This window comes from Babylonia areolata, chromosome 4 (genome assembly GCF_041734735.1).
Source record: "Babylonia areolata isolate BAREFJ2019XMU chromosome 4, ASM4173473v1, whole genome shotgun sequence".
Taxonomy (NCBI): Eukaryota; Metazoa; Mollusca; class Gastropoda; order Neogastropoda; family Buccinidae; genus Babylonia; species Babylonia areolata.
In genome coordinates, this window is record NC_134879.1 from 13,686,153 (window position 1) to 13,695,427 (window position 9,275).

A 9,275-nucleotide genomic window follows, 5' to 3' on the forward strand; every position below is an offset into this window, starting at 1 on the left:
ATAACGAAAAACATATCAAACAACATGCAGACAAAGATCATTGCGCGCCGCATGTGTGCGTATGTGTGTGTTGTGTTGTGTCGTGTCGTGTCGTGTGTGTGTGTGTGTGTGTGTGTGTGTGTGTGTGTGTGTGTGTGTGTGTTGTATTGTATTGTGTGTGTGCGCTTGTTGTGTGTGCTTGTTGTATTGTGTGTGTATGTGTATGTATGTATATGTGTGTTGTGTCGTGTGTGTGTGTGTGTGTGTGTGTGTGTGTGTGTGTGTGTGTGTGTGTGTGTGTGTGTGTGTGTGTGCGTGCTTGCTCGCATATGTGCGTGCGTGCGTGCGGGTTTGTTTGTTTATGTATCTATGTGTGTGTATGTTTGTGTTTGTCTGTCGGGGGAAGGGGCATTGAAGAAAGCCTCGTGTCGAACACTTCAATGAAAGGAGAGAAAGAAGAAAGGATATGAAAAACAACAAACAAACAAACAAACAAAAAACCCGAAATGCTCCACTGACTGCACGCATCTGAGGCCAACAACAACAACAACAACAACATCAAACGTTTCAAAGAACATGCCACTGTTTTCTTGTTTTATGTCCTGTATGTTGTTTTGCCTTCAAAACCTTTATTCGTGTTTTTCAGGACAAATAAATATGATTCTGGTTCTTCCAAAAAACAAACAAACCAAACAAACAAACACACAAAACGCAGATGAGGAGGAGGAGGAGGAAAAGAAAAAGATACAGACCAGACCTTGTGAGGAAAAGACGTCTGGATGGAAACGAAAGAAAGAACTAGAATAAAAGGAAAGAGAGAAACAAAAGATGAGAATGATGGAGAGAGTGAGAAGGAAAGAAGAAAAAAAAAAAAGAAAGAAAGAAAGAAAAAAGAGAAGAATATGTGGCAGCTGAATATCTGGTCCTCCCATTCGACCTGTTCAAATTGCATTCTGTGAATCAATAAGCCGCATCTTTGGGCTACTTCCACGCAAATCTCAGGGTTGTTTGTTTGTTTGTTTGTTTATTTATTCATTTTGTTGTTCCTTTCTTTTTTTGTCCAGTAGCGTGTCTCTGCTGAACCTTCGTTGCCTCTTTAGGGAATGTGATGAACTCTTTGGTTATCAGGGAAGAAGAACAAAATTGACTACAGGATTCTTTAAAGATAAAAAAAGCTAAAGTTTTTATATAAAAACCATCATCTACCACCAAAAAAAAAAAAAAAAAAAAATTTAATAATAAACTTTAGGTTTTTTTTGTCTTTGGTTATCTTTCTTTTCACTGAACGGTGATGACCAACAAGAGTGGGGCGGGGGGAGGGGGGGGGAGAGAAAGAAGGCAGAGACCACACGCTAGATAAACACACACGCAAAACACAGACACACACTCACACACATACATACATACATACATACATGCATACATACACACACATCCATACAGAGAGGGAGAGAGGGGGGAGGGAGAAAACAGAGAGAAAACAAACAGACACAAATATATAGAAACAGTGGGGTGAGGGGAGATAGAGACAGAGAGAGAGAGAGAGAGAGAGAGAGAGACAGAGAGAGAGAGAGAGAGGAAGGGGGGGGGGGGTGCGGGGTGTAGACAGACAAAAAACAGAGTAAGACATATAAACAGAGGAACAAGAGAGGGAGGACGCGCGCGCGCGCGCACACACACACACACACACAAACACACATGCAGAGTCACACACACACACACACACACACACACACATACACACACACATACACACACACACACAGAGTGACACACACACACACACACACAAACACACACACATACACACACAAACACAAAGACACACACACACACACACACACACACACACACACACACAGAGAGATTGAGAGACAGGGAGAGAGAAAGAGATCAGTGAGAAGTGAGTTTCTTTCTTTCAGAAGAAGAAAGTCAAGAGGATAATATGAAATGAACCGACAATTCAGTGATAAATCGATAAAAACAAAACATTATTAAAACACTCTTAATCATTTCTCCCCCAAACCAAAGCAGAAACCAACACACACACACACACACACACACACACACACACACACACACACAGAGACAACCGAACACCGGGTTAAAACAGACTCACTTTGTTTACACAAGTGAGTCAAAAATTCTGGCAAATGTCTCCCTGCTAATAACTCCTAAAAAAAACACCAAAAAGAACCAACCCTTGTCCTTTAACAAAAATCGATGGACCTGCAGCTAAGTCCTTGGGGCGACTTCCACGGGCTCGTCTGTGGGGAGGTTGGGGGGTGGGGGCGTGAGGACGGGGGCGGTTGGGGCGGAGGGGGAGGGTTAAGGGGAAGGAGCAATGGATTCCGTGCTTGACTTCTCAGTTTGAAGCTGTGCCCCAGTCTTTCAGGGATAGACTGAGCGCCGGTCTGTTTGTATGCATACTGTGTTTCTTCTGTTTCTTTGTTTGTTTATTATGCTTCTTTGTTGGATTAAAGAAAAAAAATCGTTCGTACTTTTTTTTTTTTTTTTTTTTTTTTTTAATCTGTGGATCTCATTTCAGTTCGTTGGAAGGTCTGGAAATAATGGGGATAAAAGGGGAGAGAGTGTGTGTGGTAGAGAGAGAGGGAGAGAGTGGGGAGAGAGGGAGAGAAAGGGAGAGAGAGAGTGGGGAAAGAGAGAGAGTGGGAGAGAGAGAGAGAGTGGAGAGAGAGTGAGTGAGTGGGGAGAGAGAGAGAGAGTGGGGAGAGAGAGAGAGAAAGAGAGTGGAGAGAGAGAGAGAGTTGGGAGAGAGTGGGGAGAGAGAGAGTGGGGAAAAGAGAGAGTGGGGAAAAGAGAGAGTGGGAGAGATAGGGAGAGAGAGAGAGAGAGTGGGGAGAGAGAGAGTGGGGAAAAGAGAGAGTGGGAGAGATAGGGAGAGAGAGAGAGAGAGTGGGGAGAGAGAGAGTGGGGAAAGAGAGAGAGTGGAAGAGAGAGGGGGGGAGAGAGAGTGGGGAGAGAGAGTGGAGAGAGAGAGAGTGGGGAGAGAGAGAGAGTGGGGAGAGAGGGAGAGAGAGGGAGAGAGAGAGAGTGGGGGAGAGAGAGAGAGGGGGAGGGGGATAGGGAAAGAGACAAAAAGAGAGAAGGGGAGGGACGGAGGGAGGGGGGGGGCAGTGACAGTGACAGACAGAAAGGAGGACAGTTTCAGTAGCTCAAGGAGGCGTCACTGCGTTCGGTTCGGACAAATCCATATACGCTACACCACACCTGCCAAGCAGATGCCTGACCCAGCAGCGTAACCCCAACGCGCTTAGTCAGGCCTTGAGAGGAAGGCAGAACAGACAGGGAGGGAGGGAGTCTCAGATTGCAAAGACAGGAGGTGCTGACGCATTTACTGTGAAGGGAATGACTTAAACTCTCTCCATACGAACGGCGAAAGAGACGACGTTAACAGCGTTTCACCCCAATTACCACCATCAAAATATTGCAAGCGGAAGGCTCTTATACTGAAGAGGTGAATGTTGACAAAGAATACCACAATTCTGACGAAAGAAGCTTAAGGTTGTGTCATTGAGACACCCACTGGACATCCGAGGGGTCTGTGTAGAGGAGAAGAGAGGACTGGCCGTACTGAGTGAGTTAAAAAAAAAAAAAATGTTGTAAGGTCAGTAACAAATAAATAAATGGATGTGGGGAGAGAGAGAGAGAGAGAGAGAGAGAGAGAGAGAGAGAGAGAGAGAGAGAGAGAGAGAGAGAGAGAGAGAGCTCAAAACATTTTCATTCAAGGATTAAGAATTTAGGCATGGCCTATTCGTCCAAAACACAGAGAGAGGGAGACAGGGGGAGGGAGGGAGGGGAGGATGAGGGGGCGTATGGGGAAGACGAATCCGGAAAGAAAGAATGAATTGAAAGGAATAAAAAAAAAAAAAAATAAATAAAAAAACGAGCAAAGAAAGAAGGGAGGAAATGAATATGTATGAAAAAGATATCAGAACATAACTCATGTACGGACTACACTTTTTTTTTCCATTTTACATGCATTCATCCAATACATCTTGGGGAGAAAAATAAAACGCACACGGAAAACAACAAGAACACATTATGACACACACAAACATTACGTTTCTGTGGTGATGGTATACGTTACAGCGAGTATCAAATATCTATTTTCGGAAAGAAACACTAAGAAAAAGGAACAAAGGACCCCTTTAAACGAAGGAGAAGAAGAAGCAGAAGGAGAAGGAGAAGGCAGTTGTGGTGAAGGAGAAGAAGGAGAATGAATAGTAGGAGGAGAAGGAGAAGGAGGAAGAAAGAATTGATGGTGGAGGAGAAGGATGAGAAGGAGGTGCAGAGGAGGAGTTGTAGAAGAAGGAGGAGGAGAAGGAGGTTGTAGAGGAGGAGTTGTAGAAGAAGGAGGAGGAGAAGGAGGTTGTAGAGGAGTTGTAGAAGAAGGAGGAGGAGAAGGAGGTTGTAGAGGAGGAGTTGTAGAAGGAGGAGGAGAAGGAGGCTGTAGAGGAGTTGTAGAAGAAGGAGGAGGAGGAGAAGGTGTAGAGGAGGAGTTGTAGAAGAAGGAGGAGGAGAAGGAGGTTGTAGAGGAGGCGTTGTAGAAGAAGGAGGAGGAGAAGGAGGCTGTAGAGGAGTTGTAGAAGAAGGAGGAGAAGGTTGTAGAGAGGGAGTTGTAGGAGGAGGAGAAGGAGGTTGTAGAGGAGGAGTTGAAGAAGGAGGAGGAGAAGGAGGTTGTAGAGGAGGAGTTGTAGAAGGAGGAGGAGGAGAAGGAGGTTGTAGAGAGGGAGTTGCAGAAGGAGGAGGAGGAGAAGGAGGTTGTAGAGAGGGAGTTGTAAGAGGAGGAGGAGAAGGAGGTTGTAGAGGAGGAGTTGTAGGAGGAGGAGGAGGAGAAGGAGGTTGTAGAGGAGTTGTAGAAGGAGGAGGAGAAGGAAGTTGTAGAGGAGGAGTTGAAGAAGAAGGAGGAGGAGAAGGAGGTTGTAGAGGAGGAGTTGTAGAAGAAGAAGGAGGAGAAGGAGGTTGCAGAGGAGGAGCTGTAGAAGGAGGAGGAGAAGGAGGGGGAGAAGAATAGTAGCAGCAGCAGTAGCAGCAGTAGTAGTAGCAGTAGGAGAAGAAAAAGACGAAGACTAAGACAAAGACGACGACGACGACGACGATGATGATGATGACGATGATAATCATGATGAAGAAAGAAAGAAAGAAAGAAACACACACACACACACACACACACACACACAAAATACAAAGAAAAAAACAAACAAAAACACAAAGAGAAAACAAAGAGAATAGAAAAAAAAGACAAGAAAAAAAGAAAAATCTGAGCCGGCACGTCCAGCGAGGTAACCTTCACGCTGAATGTAGTAACACGAGGATAGAAGGAGGGGGTGGTGGTGGGTGGGGTGGTGAAGGGTTACAGGGTGTACCGGTGGGGGTGGGGGTGGGGTGGGGGTTGGAGAGGGTGGGGGGGGGGGGATAAAGGCTTGAAAAGGATCAGAGGTATAGAGGGAAAATGGATGCTCACTGCTCCATTCATTAATCCATAATGTCTGTTTGTATGTCTGTCTGTCTGTCTATCTTGTCTTTGCTAGGTGTTGGGTTTTTTTTTCACTTCTTCTTTTCTTCCCACTCTTTGTTTATATCAGTTTGTCTATCTGTCCGTCTTGTGTTTTCTGTTATTGATTTGTTTTCTTTCCTTTTCCCTTTCTTTCCGTCTTTCTTTCTTTCTTTTCTTTTTTCTTTCTTCTTTTCTTCTTTCTTTCTTTCTTCTTTTCTTTCTTTCTGTCTGTCTTTCCTGTTTTCTTTAGTGCTTTCCTTTTGTTTGTTTTTTTTTTTTTTTTTTTTTTTTATACTTGACTTGAATCTCTTTATTCGTTCTTTGTCAGGTTAATGTCATTTTTACTCTCTCTCTCTCTCTCTCTCTCTGTTTTATTTGTTACATTATGATTTTTTTTTGTCTTTTCTATCTTGGAATCTTTTTTGTTTGTTTGTTTCTTTCCCATAAACAACAACAACAACAACAACAACAAGACCAATGCACGAACGAACAACTGCACGCTGTAACTGAGCCAGCAAATAAACAACTGGCGGACTGGTCGACACTCAATCAACATTAACATCTTGCACGTAAAGACATAAAAGCAAACAGATAAAGAGTTGCGCGGTGAATGGAAAAGTAAAAATAATGTGGCGAGAAAAAAAAAGAGAGGGAGAGACGAGAAAAAAAAAAAAGGAATACATTATTATATATAAATAAACGTGCATAAAAACAAACAAACAAACAAACAGAAAGTGAGAAAAAATATGTGAATGGAGGCCCCACAAAAAAGACAGACAGACAGACAGACAGGTTGACTCACTTACGGACACACACACGCAATGCCTGTGGCTATACCGTCTTAGAATCGTTTCCCATCCAATCTGGTGATAGCGCTTCTTCAAAAGTGTATTTGGTAGAGAAAAAATATATGCCAAATGCCTGATAATTACGTTATCAGCTTCTTCAGATTTCGAAGTAGTAATCATAAGCTGGAAATAGAAACAGGGAGACACAAAGGCATACCACGAGAGTTACGGCTTTGTAAGGTTTGTAACGTGTCTGTGATTGGTGATGAGTTTCATTTTATAATGGAATGTCCTAATTATGATCAGTTACGAAATAGATATGCTCCTAAAAGTATGTGTCTCCAAAATCGGTTTTTAATTTTTGTAATATGCTCAAAGGAAACAAAGAAGTTATTTTAGCTGTAAGTAAGATGATTAGATTTGCAAATGTTGCCTAGCTCTAATTTTGGAGTTAAAAGACATTTGTGTTTTCTCAACTTTTACGTGACATTGTTGTGTAGTTGGAAATGTTTGTTCTGGGCATGAAAAGATTATTTTGCAGTAATCCTCCATACTCCAATAGGAGTGAAAGGATAATTAAAACTTGAAACTTGAAAACTTCAGGTGGTCAGTTAATTAACAAAGTTTCAGTTTCTCAAGGAGGCGTCACTGCGTTCCCCGACAAAGCCATATACGCTACACAGCATCTACAGGGTACTGCCGGAGATGCCTGACCAGCAGCGTAACCCCAGCGCACTTGGTCAGGCGTGCATGCATATATATTATCTACCTGAGTAGGTTTCTTCTACTGAGTTTTCCCAGATGGCAACCCTGTGTTGCCGTTTTGTTTTGTTTGTTTGTTTTTTTGGTTTTTGTTTTTCTTTTTTTTTCTTTTCTTTTTTATAGTGCGCCAAGTGCGTGCTGCACACGGGACCTCGGTTTATCGTCTCATCCGAAGGACTAGATGCTCAGTTTGAAATTCCCCAGTCAAACTTTGGGAGAAAGGACGAGAGCGGGATTCGAACCCAGACTCTCACGGACTGAACGACTGAGTGAGTTTCAGTTTCAGTAGCTCAAGGAGGCGTCACTGCGTTCGGACAAATCCATATACGCTACACCACATCTGCCAAGCAGAAAAAAAAAAAACATCCCCGGCGGGATTCGAACCCATGACCTCTGGATTAGAAGTCCAGCGCGCTATCCACTGCGCTACGGGGACTGTGAAAACTGACTGACTGAACGGAATTCCAATGAAACAGAATCTGTGCGTAACGCGTCACCTTCTCTTCTTACCCCTCCACGCCCCCCCCCTCCCACCCACCTCCCGCTCCCCCCACACCCCCTCCACCACTTTCTTCTTTAAGCTGGTCATAATGACTACCAAGTTAAACCGATCTCTCAGTAGTCAAAGGAGGCTACTCACTTGCGTAGCTTTCGTCGGCGATCCGGCCGGCTTCTTCAGCGCAACTGCTGGGTAGAGAATAAATTAGCAGCTGTACGCATCGCCGTGAGCGAACTCACGACAATGCGACTTGACGAGTGAGGAGGAGTACACTGAAGGCAGGTTGTGTGGGCCCCGGTCACGGTTGAGGGTGGGGTTCCTGGCGGCGATGTGGACTGCCTCCTTTACTCCCCTCTGGAACCATCTTGCTTCTCTGTCGAGTTTTTTTTCTGATGGACAACAATGCTTTTTTTGTGTGTTTTTGTTTTCAAACTTGAGATTCCTTTCCACAATCCTTTTTTTTTTCCAGAGAAAAGAAAAGAAAAGAAAAGAAAGAAAGAAAAACAAAAAGAAAACAAACAAGAAAGGCAAAGCCTTCAAGTCTCACTTGTGATACACTTTAAAAACAAATCCAAGTTTTTAGGTATTGAGTATAATGCATTTACTGTTATATTTATATTTTTTGTATTCTCTAAACTTGGCACTTTGATCTGATATTCGACCCAACAAAGGATCTGTCATTATTATCATTTTTTGTTCAAACAGGAACTTCTTTTGCTAAGCATGGAAGTTTTATTTATTGCAAACGTTTTGGTTTAGATAGCAGAACAAGGGAAATTACTCTGCTGGGGAACTTACTTTGCTTTAAACTGATCTTTCTCATCTTAAACATTACATTTTGAAATTATACTCAATACATAAAAAGCTTGGATTTTTTTTTTAAAGTGCATCACAAGTGAGTCTTGAAGGCCTTGCCTCTCTTGTTTCAAAATATAATGTTTAAAATGAGAAAGATCAGTTTAAAGCAAATTAACTCCACTAGCATTACAGAGTAATTTCCCCTCTTTACTATCTGCAGCAAAACGTTTACAAAATAAATAAAAATTCCATGCTTAGCAAAAGAAGTTCCTGTTTGAACAAAAAATGATAATAATAACTGCTCTAGCTGTTGGGTCAGAATATCACATCAAAGTGCCAAGTTTAGAGAATACAAAAAATATAAATATAACAGTAAATGCAGTTTATATATAATTAGGCTTCATTCTTTATTTTTTTGTGCCAATCCCAGAAGAGCAATATTGTTTTAAACAAGATGACTGGAAAGAACTGGATTTTTCCTATTTTTATGCCAAATTTGGTGTCAACTGACAAAGTAGTTGCAGAGAAAATGTCAATGTTAAAGTTTACCACGGACACACAGACACACAGACACACAGACACACACACACACACACACACACACAGACAACCGAACACCGGGTTAAAACATAGACTCACTTTGTTTACACAAGTGAGTCAAAAACCCCACCTATCCCAGCCACATTCACGTACATTATTCACACACAGCTCTTTATCTGTGTGATATTCTACTGATGGACAAGTTACGAGCTTTTTCATCGGCGTAAGATTAGGCCTGTCTGTTTTTTTGTTCTTGTTGTTTGTTTGTGTTTTTTTTCCCTTGCACCAGTATGTGTTACATCCTGTTCAATGACTCGTTCATTTTCTCCCTTTCCCGGTACTGACCGTATTTGTGTGTGTGTGTGTGTAAGATAAGATAAGATAAGAA

The 9,275-nt window shown here is 42.5% G+C and overlaps 1 non-coding gene across 1 annotated transcript; it reads right to left on the minus strand.

Moving 5' to 3' along the window:
• Positions 1–7,413: 7,413 nt before the first annotated feature.
• On the minus strand, positions 7,414–7,486 carry Trnar-ucu (transfer RNA arginine (anticodon UCU)). Its single transcript has one exon. It is a non-coding gene; the product is annotated as a tRNA-Arg (tRNA).
• Between the last annotated feature and the right edge of the window lie 1,789 nt (positions 7,487–9,275).